Consider the following 14,440-nt stretch of genomic DNA (forward strand, 5'->3'; position numbering starts at 1 on the left):
ATGTCACCTCTGAGTCAAATTTCACTGTTTTTGCACTTGCAGCCACGTAAGCTTGCCGTTATTCATTCATTCATTCATTTTCTACTGCTTTTCCTCACGAGGGTTGCAGGGGGTGCTGATGCGAGAGGCGGGGTACACCCTGGACTGGTGGCCAGCCAATCACAGCCGATTCCTTATTTATAAATGTAGATATTTTCATGGTGAGAGCATAGAAAACCTGGTTATGACCTTCTAAATATGGCTTTTAACACTATTAGAGCCCTCTAGACATGAAATAACACCCCTATAGTCACCTTAATATTTATACTCCAAATTGTCCATAGGTATGAATGTGAGTGTGAATGGTTGTTTGTCTATATGTGCCCTGTGATTGGCTGGCGACCAGTCCAGGGTGAGTTTTTTTTTTTGTCTTTTTTTTTCCCAGTTCCCGTTTTTTCGGAATTGAACCCTGGTCTCCTAGCTGTGAGGTCTATTCTTATTCTTATTCCCAATCCACTTTTAATACCACCGCTATTATGAACCATCAATAATATCCAAAAACACAATGCATGACATTACAGAACTGGGGATAAATACCATGATTGTTAAAGCAACAAACCCTTTATATTCAAATACAGACAGCTCCAAAAGTCTGGAGTCGTTCCCAATTGATGTCACTATTATTAATCATTTCATCCTTTACACTTTTTCCCAGCATAAATATGTCTTTTTTTTTTTACCATCCGACAGGCTCCATCTTGTACGATTCCATTTTTTTCTCCCCTTCTTTACATCATCAAGGGCAGGTGCTTGTCCGACATAAGCAGGTGATGATTAAATGCTGACCTTATGCTTCATTAGCAACAACTGGGAGATTTCACTACTTGGCTATGAATCATGGGAGGAAAAAAAAAAAAAAAAAAAACAGCAGCCGCAGGGGAAATGTTACCTAAGTGATTAGGTTAGGGGTGTAAATCAATAGAACCGTTGACCTGAATGGAGTGGTGCAGAGAAGTGAGGTGCGAAATGAAGAAGGAGAAAAATGAAGGGATGTGATTAACACGGTGGCTGACCAGATGGACATAAATGTTATATTAATCAGACTTAAAATAAGGAATAAAAAAAAGGTGCAAGAACTATGAAAGTGACTAAATAATTCATGTAAATCTATGCTTCTTTTGATGCCTAACTTGCCCTCTCAACTCAACAATCTCAACATAAAGTCTCTTCTTATACTTCATCGCCAAGGTCATACACAAACTAGTTACGGAAGAATGGAAATTGCAAAAGCAGTCCTTGATCTCATCCGATCGGGCACCGACGCTGCTGGTGTACCCAGTGTGCTTCAGAAGCAGAACCTATAGAAAGCTTATAGAACATTCAAGGTAAGCCATGACGGCGACATACAGTACATTCATCTTTTACATTCCTGTAGCAGACGTCTCTGCTACCGCTGATTGATGGACAGTTCAGTTCAGTAAAAGTTCCATACAACATTATAATACTTTAATTCTGTATAGTCCATACTCAGATACTGTGAAAAGCTATAAAATAACATTAGTAACAGACAGGAAACAGAACTGGAGGTAGCAGAGATGAGGATGTTAAGGTTCTCATTGGGAGTGACCGGGATGGATAGGATCATGATACATGTTAGAAGCCTTGTAGATAAAGTCAGAGAGGCCAGACTGACATGGTTGGGACATGTCCAAAGGAGTGATATTGAATATATTGGTAATGGTAATGGTTTAATTTCATTTGAACATGCATCAGATTACAATTGAATGCATCACATAATCAGTTCACAGTTCCACATGTCCAAAAGGAGTAGGAAGAAGCAAAGCTTATTAAATCCTACCCCTCTATCTGGTACTTTTACAATCAGTAACTGTTACATTTGTTCACTTCCTGCTTTCCTTTTTTTGTATTTTTTTCATTTTTTTTATTTTTCTTGTCACTGGCAGCCATTTTTCTTGTGTTCCTACTGTTAGACTCCACAAATACAGTACATGTAATGGTAATGGTGTAATGGGTTTGAAAGTGGGGCATCCTTGAAGAGTTGATTTTTGTTTGGGGAAATTATTTTCCATAAAATGACTTATTTTCAGTTCTGAAAATATTTGTAACCCAATATATTAGTCAAAAATAATCATATTTAGGTAATAGTAATGGTTTTATTTCATTTAAACATGCATCAGATTACAATTGAATGCATCACATAATCAGTTCACAGTTCCACATGTCCAAAAGGAGTAGGAAGAAGCAAAGCTTATTAAATCCTACCCCTTCATCTGGTACTTTTACAATCAGTAACTGTTACATTTGTTCACTTCCTGCTTTCCGTAATACAGTTTGTTTTTTTTTTGTTAGTTTTTTTTTAAATAATGTACCTCGTATCGAAGTAGGAGGTGATATGAGCATCCAATGACATAATGGGTACCATAGTAAGTGTCAATATAGTGATATATATAGCAGATTGATTTGCTGTTGCGACCCCTGAAGGGGTACTTCATTGTACTTCCTGGAGGGACCGAGGCACGTGACAAGTGTCATACACAGGAATAAAATTTCCGAGGTGAAAATCTTCCCACAATATTGAAAGTGTGAGAATGTGAGAATGTCAATGTTATGTTTCGGTATCATTTCTTCCATGTTACCCCAGAATTTGAAGACATGGTGGCTGGTGCAATGCTGTTGCAACGTATTTATTCAACAAAAGGTCTGCTCACACAGAGAGACACAATGAAGTAACAGAAAAGCTGTTACTTCAACTATAAACCTCACCATGGAAGGTGGAAACAGGAACTAATGGGAAGCTTTCTTTTCAAACCGATTCATTTTTCCTCTTTGGTGGAAACTACCTTTTTATGCTATGTTGGATTGTAAAAGTTGAGTTCAATTTCAAGTTTTTTTTCCTGTGAACTGCACAAAAGGTGTCGGTGCAGTGCTTCTCCAATAGAGAGGCGCATGTCCCTTTTTTTTTCCAAATAGTATAACTCAAAAGTAGCTGATGCTAGCAAAGAAGATGTCTCACGTACAGGTCAGTCTGTAAGGACTTGGCTTGGGGCAACGCACCACTACAGACTAATAAACTACACATATTGGAACTAAATGCTCTGGAGTTTCAAGCGGAGCCGTCAAATGCTCCAGGCACTTGTTCCGTTGCTGCGCCCCGATGCTCACATCGCCCCATTAATACCTGGACATTGAATCCTGAATCTGCGCATACATCCGTAGTACCTTCAAATGAATTCCTCCTGAATAAATACTCAATCCAGCCACTCTTCTTCAAAGTCAGCTGGATTCTACGGACTCAACTGATCACCTATTAATCAGGGTGCACATAGTGAAAAAAAGGTTCTCTCTCAAGCTGTGTGGAAGTGGTGAAATTTTGGCTCTTTTGTTCTTCTTCCCCACTCAGTTTTAGAATATGTAAGATAGTTCATTCATTTTCTACCGCTTATCCTCACGAGGGTTGCGAGGGGGTGCTGGAGCCTATCCCAGCTTTCTTTGGGCGCACCCTGGACTGGTCGCCAGAAAATCACAGGTCACATATAGACAAACAACTATTCACACTCACATTCATACCTATGGACAATTTGGAGTCGCTAATTAACCTAGCATGTTTTAGAATGTGGGTAGGAAACCAGAGTGCCTGGAGAAAACCCACACATGCACGGGGAGAACATGCAAACTCCACACATCCTAAGTCGGGAATCGAACCTCGAGTCTCCTAGCTGTGAAGCCTACATGGTGGAAGTATGATTAGCGCACAGGCTTCACTTTGTATGAAGTTAATACTTTGAAAATGGTGTATTGTGCGATTAATCAGTTCTCAAATGAATTAATCCTGATTAATCTCCATTTGCAACCATGTCCAAAATATGCCCTTTTTTTAAAGTAAGTATGTATTTTATTGAAAGAAAGCTGGACAATTTGGAGTGGCTTTTCCTCACGAGGGTCACGGGGGTGCTTGAGCCTATCCCACCTGTCTTGGGGCGAGAGGCGGGGTACACCCTGTACTGGTGGCCAGCCAATATAGCCATATAGACAAACAACCATTCACACTCACATTCATACCTATGGACAATTTGTAGAGTACCCGGTGAAAACCCATGCATTCACATCTGTGTGCAAACTCCACACAGAGATGGCCGAGGGTGGAATTGAACTCGGGTCTCCTAGCTGCAAGGCCTGCGCGATAACCACTCGACCACCATGCAGCCCCATGATCAGATCTAATTAGAAAACTACTAAATTATACTAAGTGCAAGAAGAACAAACCATATTCTCCTGACATGAGATGACATCATCATAAATGCTAATAAGAAGCTAACACTGGTAGATGATAATGTAAAAGGTCTACTGTACTATTTGACGGTCGATTTGAGTCAAAATGAAAAGAATCTGCACGCTATTAAAAGGCCACTTCTCAATGCACCATGATTATACAGCCTGGGCAATTGCAGTGTGATACTGTCAATTCAGGTGGACATGAGTCTCAAATGACTCATTTTAGTCTCTTTCTCACAGTATGCACACACACACACACACACACACACACACACACACACACACACACACACACTTAATTGACTCTATTGAGGAGCAGTGGCATGCTTTCACTTTGCTCGAACACTAATTGGGTTCTGCGCCCTTAGTTTTTACATGAAACACATTTTATAGAACAATTTTAATACCTGGCATGCCGTAATTATGATGATGACGGAATGAGTGGGATCTTTGCAGAGTCGGCTGCAAGATGGAATGTCCATTATTTTCTTTGAATGACTTTGTTTTAAGGAGATTAATTCCGTCTGAAAAGCATGCAATTGTGGAAAAATGTCAACTTTCCGGTCTGTAAAAGCAAGACTGCAAATCATGTTTGTGCATTAAGATTAGCAGTCACGTGATAATTGATCATTAGATTTAATAAACATGTGCTGTCATCTTCACAAACGAATTCCAAATGGCTAACGGTGTTAGTTATTTTAACCTTGGTTTACTGTATAAACCTTCAAACATGTGCGGCTGAAAGCAGATGTTTGGCAAATGTGTGCGGTCGTTAATAAACAGCATGCACACACATGCTCGTGCCCCCATACAGATGCTCGCACAAATCCCCACAACCGCAGCAACATCGCACTCGTTGATATTTACGCTTCTCTAAAACAACACTTGACTCTTGCAGGGAAAAAAAAAAAAATCTTAGTATGCCGGAGCGGTATCATATTTATTTAAGATGTACATCCGGAGATATTGAAGCTGACTTTTTATAAGTAGCTGTTTGTTTGGTTCCCATATAGCTGTGAAGTGTAATTTAACTTTCAGCCCCTTTTGGTTAATACAAATTGAGGGAGACGGAACGCCACCCTCACAGATCAAGTTTTCTCGTAAATTCCTCCATGGACGGACTTCCTGAACATGCATCTGTTAAATGTAGGCTATAAATTATCCATAGGTGATCAGTGATGATCAGTCAAATTTGTCCAAAATCTGTTGGGATCGGGTAAAGCTCAAATTTGGTTTTATTTCATTTGAACATGCATCAGATTACAATTGAATGCATCACATAATCAGTTCACAGTTCCACATGTCCAAAAGGAGAAGGAAGAAGCAAAGCTTATTAAATCCTACCCCTCCATCTGGTACTTTTACAATCAGTAACTGTTACATTTGTTCACTTCCTGCTTTCCTAATATAGTTTTTTTTTTTTATGACGCTGGCGTACCCAGTGTGCTTTACAATTGCTCCACTATGACACGATCCGACCTATAGAAAGCTTATAGAACATTCAAGGTAAGCCATGACAGCAACATACAGTACATTCATCTTTTACATTCCTGTAGCACACGTCTTTGCTACCACTGATTGATGGACAGTTCAGTTCAGTAAAAGTTCCATACAACATTATAATACTTTAATTCTGTATAGTCCATAGTCAGATATTGTGAAGGGCTATAAAATAACATAAATAACAGACAGGAAACAGAACTGGAGGTAGCAGAGATGAGGATGCTGAGGTTCTCATTGGGAGTGACCGGGATGGATAGGATCATGATATATGTTAGAAGCCTTGTTGATAAAGTCAGACATGTCCAGAGGAGAGATAGTGAATATATTGGTGATGGTAATGGTTTAATTTCATTTGAACATGTATCAGATGACAATTGAATGCATCACATAATCAGTTCACAGTTCCACGTGTCCAAAAGGAGTAGGAAGAAGCAAAGCTTATTAAAACCTACCCCTCCATCTGGTACTTTTACAATCAGTAACTGTTACATTTGTTCACTTCCTGCTTTCCTAATACAGTTTTTTTTTTTCTTGTCCCGTACCAAAGTACAAGGTGATATGAGCATCCAATGACATAATGGGTACCATAGTAAGTGTCAATATAGTGATACTATATATAGCACATCATGACTGGTTCAAGACTCTTCATCCTTGTATTTAGCAAACATCAACTGCTTGTATTGTTTCTTGAATTGGCTCATCGTTGTGCATTCTTTGATTTCCTTACTCAATCCATTCCATAGTTTGATTCCACATACTGAAATGCTATGGCTTTTTAACATAGTCCTAGCATAGAAGTGTTTCAAATGTACTTCTTCCCTGAGATCATATTTCTCCTCTCTTGTAGAGAAGTATTGGATGACATTTTTACCTAATTGGTTATTTTTAGCCTTATGCATTATTTTTGCTGTTTGAAGATGAACTATATCAGCAAGTTGAAGTATTTTTGATTTTAGAAATAAGGAGTTAGTATGTTCTCTGTAGGCGGCAATCTGAATTATCCAATTATCCAAAATCCAATGTTGACGTGAGGATTAGTGTTTTGGATAAAGGCAGAATGACTCAAAACATCTGCTCACAAAAGAATAAAGAACTGCCGCAATGTTTTTATGAGTGTAATAAAAATGTAAACAAAAACTCAGAACTAAAAACACAAGCCAAGAGCGGGATAAGCATATTGTAACGTGAAACCCACAGAGCTCAAAACTACATAGAACCAAGCAGAAGGCTAAAGAAATACTGTGGAAGTAAATCACCAAAACAAGATGCAGGTGTGCAACAGGATGGCAGGAAAAGGTGGTGATTGGCTGACATGGGAGGAATGGGGGACGGTGTTGACGAGATGCAGCTGTGACTAATAACTCGCCATGACTGCTTGGTGACAGTCCAAAGTCCAAACATAAATCTGAAACAATCGGAAAAAGGACATAATTAGGAAAAAAAAGGCAACTAAAGTAGGCAAAAATAGCATTTGAATTAAACATTTAACAAAATTGCACATTAATATAACTAAATTATCGGATAAAATGGCACCCAAACTAAACGAGTCAAACCGTGGTTGGCCTCACTTTACACTGAAAGTGGAATATTTTCATAATACCACATAATACATTAAATGTACTGGATATATAGATAGTGTACGCCGCCTCGGATTAATCGGATTAATTAAATTAAATTTACGGGAAACTATTTAATCGGGAACAAAAGTAAAAAAAGTAAAAAAAAAAAAACAGTCTCACTGAGAAAGAAAGAGATTTGACAGGTTTGTATGAATAATACTGGCAACAAACTTTCCTTCAAGGATAAATAGTTCATTAAAATATGTTTTTAACTTGCCGCGTTCCCATAAAAGTCAAAATCGTAGACTTTTTTTCCAAGTTTGCGAATAACTGTAAGGTATTTTTTATGCAATTACAGCATAACTCTACTCCAGTATTGTACTATTGTACATTCAACACAAATAACTTTAAGTGAGTTTCTTGAACATGAACATGAATACAGTATTGGCCTTCAAACCACTTTTGAATGCCTATCTTACACCTAAAGTATGACAAAAAAAAAAAAAAAAAAAAAAAAAAACGAACCTGCTTGACTCTGAAAGGCAATAACAGGTTAGATTTCCCCAAAGGTTCTGACACTGTCACCAAAATTAATTGCACTGTTCTGAAGATGAATTAAAGCAAGCCCTGAACGCACCATCCCTGCAGGCTTGCAACCGACATTCAATAAGCCCACAGCATTTCCTGTAAGATGGCCTTGGAGCCTGATAGACACATACCTGTGTACAAATCCTGCAGAGACCCACTGATGGTCTCGTTCTGCACAGTCACAATACTCACAATACTGTATGGCTGTCAGTCGGTGGGGAAAAACAAAGCTGTCATTTATCAAACAGCAGGAAGAGCAACACAATGCATACTGTATCATCCACGATAACGCTGGTGTAAAGCAGAGGAGAGGCAGCAGAAAAGCCTCTCAATGCGGCTGTCAATGGCGAGCCCCAGATAAGAGAATATTTACGATACCGTACACAAGATCTGACTGTGTGTCAAAGCGAATGGAGCCGTAGTGGGATTTTAATCGTTCCCTTGTGTGTCGACTGGGCTGCTGCGTTCCCGAGCATCTGCGCGCACTAAAATGCTCAAATGACAGCGTGATGGAAAAAAATGTGGCAAGCGGTGGAAGATATCAGGCTTTTATGAACACAGCCTTCAAATTTATGATGAGAATGTGCTGAGAAATGTCATTTGCCATCGACCCATTTCCTGCCGTTTTACGACAATGAGCGTTCGCCACGTTAATTCCTATTGAAGTTAGAAAAGAGCATAATATGAAGGAAAAGGGATGAAAGTTAAGTTGACATTTTGTCTTCCTGGAGCTATCAGGGAACTCACTGGTTTTAGATACTAGTATTTTGACTCGGTATGCCAAATGAATAGAAATTTTAATCAGATTAATCACCATCTGAGGGAAAACAGATTAATCATAATTGCATGCCACCGATGAATGGGCGGCCATGATTAATCATGATTAATCAAGATTAATCACATGCCATGAGTAATTTTTAATCATGATCAATCACAACCAGATGATTAATCGTGATTAATCATAATTTTTTCAGCAATGTGTGAAATATGCTTATTTGTAATGTTTCTTTAAAATCACACAGGAATACTTTGTAAAAAAAATATATAATTTACCAAGAAAACTAAAAAAAAAACTAGAAATAGCAGTAATTTTACAAGACCAAGTCAAAATATGAACATGGAAAATAGTCATGATTTAAAATATTTCAAGATAGCATCGTAACAGGAGAAAAATAACATATTTTTGTGAAGTTGAAATATTACAGAAAAAGTCATAAAACAAAGTAAGTAAGTGAATAAAATTTTAGCAAAATAAGGTAGTGGAAAAAGTTACGTTGCAGAAAATAAAAAAATATGGAAATGAAGTGAAGAACTCCAAGAAGAAAGTTGGATAATTGAAATAGCAAAAATAAAAAAATCATAATTATTGTGAAAAATACTGTATGCTAACAAAAACAAAAGTCACAATTCAGGTCAGTTAGGTTGGAGGAAAAAGAAAGAGTATGTGGCCCTTGTTGGAAAAAGTTTGGACACCCCTGTCCTATCTCCCGTTTACTGCAGGAAATACCATCAAACCTTTTTTTTCTCAAAAGTAATAAACATCAGGATGGAATTTTGTATTAAAACACATCAAATCTCGTCTGGTCATGTCTGTAAAAGAACAGCATTGCCTTGGGTCTGCATTTTACTCAAAGGACTGACATGTAGTGTAAAATCTATTTTCAATTTTGAAGTGTGTTCACATTTTCCAGCTCTCTTTGGGAAAAAAAAGTCCTATCTTCAACTTGATTTGCCCTTGAATTATCCAATTGATCCCCAGCCGCAGGTCTCGGTGCGCATTTGGCTTTAATCGCAGTACTGTGATGATGTCACTCAGGTTGTTGTAGCAGCAGAGTTCGAACCCTTAGGTACGAAAATCAATTTTAAACTTTTCTGCATGGTGGATTTCAAAGCATTTGTCAATCTGGATGAATTTGAATAGGTTGTAGTTTCGTCTATAAATTACAATATATGGCATTGTTAACTGTCTAAATTGTAATTTGCTAATTGGTTTTTGCTTTGTCATGTTCAAAAAAACCCAAAAACAACACGGAACTCCTTATGCTAAAATGTGTGAGTCTATAATATGTTTTATTTATCTCTTATTATGTCTACTACATCAGGTAATAAAAGTGTTAAGGTGACTATAGGGGTGTTATTTAATGTCTAGAAGGCTCCAATATATATATATATATATATATATATATATATATATATATATATATATATATATATATATATATATATATGTATATATATATACGTATATATATATACGTATATATATATGTATATGTATATATATATATACACGTATATATATATATATATATATATATATATATATATATATATATATATATATATATATATATATATATATATATATATATATATATATATATATATATTCCAATCTCTTGTCGACATGCGCTGCTATAATACTGACTTCCCCGAGTTTTTCTTTCACTTGCTGGAATAATAATAATAATAATAATAATAATAATAATAATAATAATAATAATAATAATAATAATAATAATAATAATAATAATAATAATAATAATAATAATAATAATAATAATAATATCAACAACAAACATTCCGCAGCAGTCCAGTGCCGATTAATCGACTCCATTTTAGAATAATAATAATAAATAATAATAATAATAATAATAATAATAATAATAATAATAATAATAATAATAATTCGGTTCTAAAAATGGAGGTGAGCAATCGGCACTGGACTGCTGCGAAACGTTTGTTTTTGACATTATTATTATTATTAATTATTATTTCCCGGGGAAAGGAATATTCCACCCCTGTGAATCCCATTATATGTTCATTCGGATTGGCACTTTTCTTTGGGAATGAGTTTTATACAAAGGTTCAATTCTTTCCGTTCGAGCAAATAAACCAAATGCAATTGGAATATTTGGGTCCATGTAAACGTGGCTAGTGTCCGCATATGTCTCAATTGCTCAACTGTTGGGACCATCATTATATTGTAATGTTTACGATATCCTTGAGCATGTTAAAGGATCTGTTCCTATGAAAGCGACAATAATTACTACATGTCATTGTCATATTTAGTGTTTTTACTCCTGTATTTATACGCCCATGCGTATAGTGTTAATTTAGATATGAGATTTAACATAGTTAAGTTAGATATGCTGTCAGGTATTTCCTTCTCCACCATTGCTCTCATTCCTTGAAACATGAGGAAAATATTCCTCATTGTTATAATCTGACACCAGAGTGGAGCGGAGAACAAAGGGATGTCTACGGAATAGAAGCAATACCGTCTAAACAAAAAGTCCCGGGTTTCTGACTTCTCTGAAATAATCGTAGCTGGCTCAGTGCTTCAGCCCGGCGTGCTTCAAGGTTAATCGTCTCCACGGTGACACATGAGGACATTTCGCCACACCGCCCAATAAGTTATGATGTGTTGCACGACTTTTCTCCTTCCAGCAGCTGCTGCAAGATGCGGCGCTAACTGCTGACATTCCTCTAAAGTATGACTGGAACCATAATCTCTACAAGATGAGGCGCCTGAGAACGTAAAGGTGAGACAGGAGTTGAGGCACTTCATCTCCCGAGCAATCTGTCTGTCCACTTGGGTGATTCAGGGCAGCCATTTTGTGTCAAAATGCTCATACACACATCAGTTTGCACTGAGAAGCATATGAAATTCCATCCGACAAACGGTCGCTGGTCGGGGATTCTCAGACGCGTGACATAAATATGACACCGTTTTTTAAGATATGGAGATGCCAGCTGAGACGGCGCGTTACAAAAAAAAAAAAAAACACAGAACCCGATTCCTTTGCTTCACTTGCCAACTGCTTTTTCCCAGCGTTTGTTATTGACTGAGGGTTTAAAGACCGTATTCCCGTGTGTTTGTTTTCTTGTAAAAACATTCAGCATGCTGCGGTTTCCGTCTAAACAGCTGCCACAGTGATCGCCTTAAATAATTCTTTATAGATGGCAACCAGAATGGAAAAGTCAAGTCTTTTTTGGGTGACTTCATATAACACTCCTGTGCCATGATTTAAAAAAATAATTTCAACAATTTCCATTACACACATACAGACATTTGTCATCTTGTCTTCATCTGGTTTAGAAAATCTTGGCGTCAAGTTCTTGCAACGCCGCTTCCAACTGTAACATTGACTATATAATGGAGAATTAGGCTGTCTATAAAAGAGTCCTGAAGTCGGGGGGGTTGGTGGTGCACCAGAGCCAAATGACACTGAAAGCAATTACCGTATGTTTCAACACTCTTTTCACAGGAAAGAATCTATCTCGAGGGCCACTCACCAGGCGTATGAGATTCATTTGGTTCACATTACCATATCCTGCCGCAGTCCACTGACTCATTCAGGATTTTATTTTCGGGATGGCCATGTCAGAGCATGGCATGCGTTCTGTCATTATGTTTACATGCAGAGTTTTGAGTCGTATTTGAGCTATAATGATAGCTCAAGTAACATTTAATGGGATTATTTCATTTATCCCAATATACATGCACAGTAGGGGAATTCATAACGGGCAAAGTATGTCCATCGTTTCTCATGGCGCATTCTAAATGCAACCCAATCATATACTCTTCATGTTCAATATACAGGGTCAGGCAAAATGATCCGACATATTTGTAGGTTAAATAAAAGGAAAATAAAGCAAAGTACATATAATGCCATTCTGTTTCATTATGTTCTAAAAATTGAATCAGTTCTGGCCGTGCGAGGTTGGCCGATTGGTTTTTTTTTCAAGATGGTGTTTGGAACTGGTACGGGATCATGTCTACCAAGATGGAAGTGCAAAAGGAACGCTCCTTGTATTGCAGTTATAGATTCATTTGTTTTGATAAATGTGTCCACAATGAAAGCTCCATGCTCACTAGTTCAATTCATGGCAGAAACTGAAAAAGAAACCAAAAATTATGGCATTATAAAGAAACAAAGCAAAATGACATTATATGTATTTTTCAAAAATAAAAACACTTTGTTTCTTTACTTTATTTGTGTTTTATTTAACCTACAAATGTGTCAGATCAATTTGCCTGACCCTGTATATATATTTGTACAGGGGGGGTCTTTGAGTTACGAACAAGTTCCATTTCTATGATGCGTTTTACAGTTTTGAGAATGCCACAAATCGACTGTCAATTCACCATCTTTAATTTCGTTAGTTTTTTTGTAAAAAAAAAACAATTCCAAGCGGTCGTTTTGAAAAGGGAGACTTCCCATTTATTAATGGTCCTTCCGAAAATATGGAACCCCTTCTTACTTGTCTTGACAGTTATAGTCCGGGGTCCCCCTTAAAGAAGGACTGGCTTCTGGTCTGGTTCCCATAGCAACATATAATATCCCAATCCTCGTCCTTGTCTTATATGACCTATGAGCTATAACTATATCTGGTCACTCCAACTTACGACTATATTTTTTGTATTTTATTGTATCCTACATAAGTACTATGTAAAATTACAGAGCTGTCTGTCTTCCTGGTTGCATGCAGTTGTCCCGCGATCAGTGAATTAGGATTCAATATTAATAAATAGAACATTTTTGTACTTACAGAAAATGTTCAACTGCACAATGTTAGCAAGCTTACTAGTAAGGTTTAAATTTTGTTATTCTAGACTTAGAAGGTTTCAAACTGAATGGCCAAAAATACCACTTCCACACAAAATGGGAGGAGAATTTATTTTGTTATTTTGTGACTATGCCATAGCTAACTCCATACAGTGTGAGGGTTATGTAATGCAGTAATACAATGTAATATAATGCAATGTCATGTCTCTCATGAAAAATAATAATTTGGAACAACTAAAATTAGCAACAGATTAGCATCGCTAAAAGTTCAAGGTCAGCTGGAGTAATTCAGTTTCTCTAATGTCCACGTCCTCTCCCGTGTCCTTCTGTTGCTTGAACCTTGTGTGAGTTTACCGTTAATTGAATTCAGACAGTAGAGATAATACGATCTAATAGGGAGCGCTGCTAGGCGTGGCTACTCAGGCTGCTCCTGACGTGAGTTATACCGCAGACCGAGTAAGAACAGTAGTCACACAGAGGAGGCTGTGTGGGAAAACAGTCTGCTCTGCATCTGGTCGTCAGGCGGTGCAGCCAGCAGGAGGAGAAGGAGGTCATGGAGTCATCATTGCCCCTGGGAATGATGTCATCCCACCGCGCTCTGAACCTCCTTGAGATGCCTGCACGTGTGCCTGTGGGAGTATACCTCGTCACACCATGCTGCTGAGTCAGCAGGGTGGAGGTTCTCTGTGCCATTGCATTCCCTGGCAGCGTATACGTCCTCGTGGGCTTTTTTCGACTATAGAACCTTGGTTAGCATCATTCATTTGTTCAAGAAGGTCAAACTCCAACAAATGGCTCATTGAATAAATCCAATAAATCTGTTCTAGAATGCCAAAAATGTCAACCCAAAATCCGAAGACAAAAAAGACAAATAAATAACGAATGAAGACGTGATGTGACAATCTGGCAACAAGATTTTTTGGCCATGAGTAAATAATTTAATTC

Source organism: Doryrhamphus excisus, chromosome 1 (assembly GCF_030265055.1).
Source record: "Doryrhamphus excisus isolate RoL2022-K1 chromosome 1, RoL_Dexc_1.0, whole genome shotgun sequence".
NCBI lineage: Eukaryota > Metazoa > Chordata > Actinopteri > Syngnathiformes > Syngnathidae > Doryrhamphus > Doryrhamphus excisus.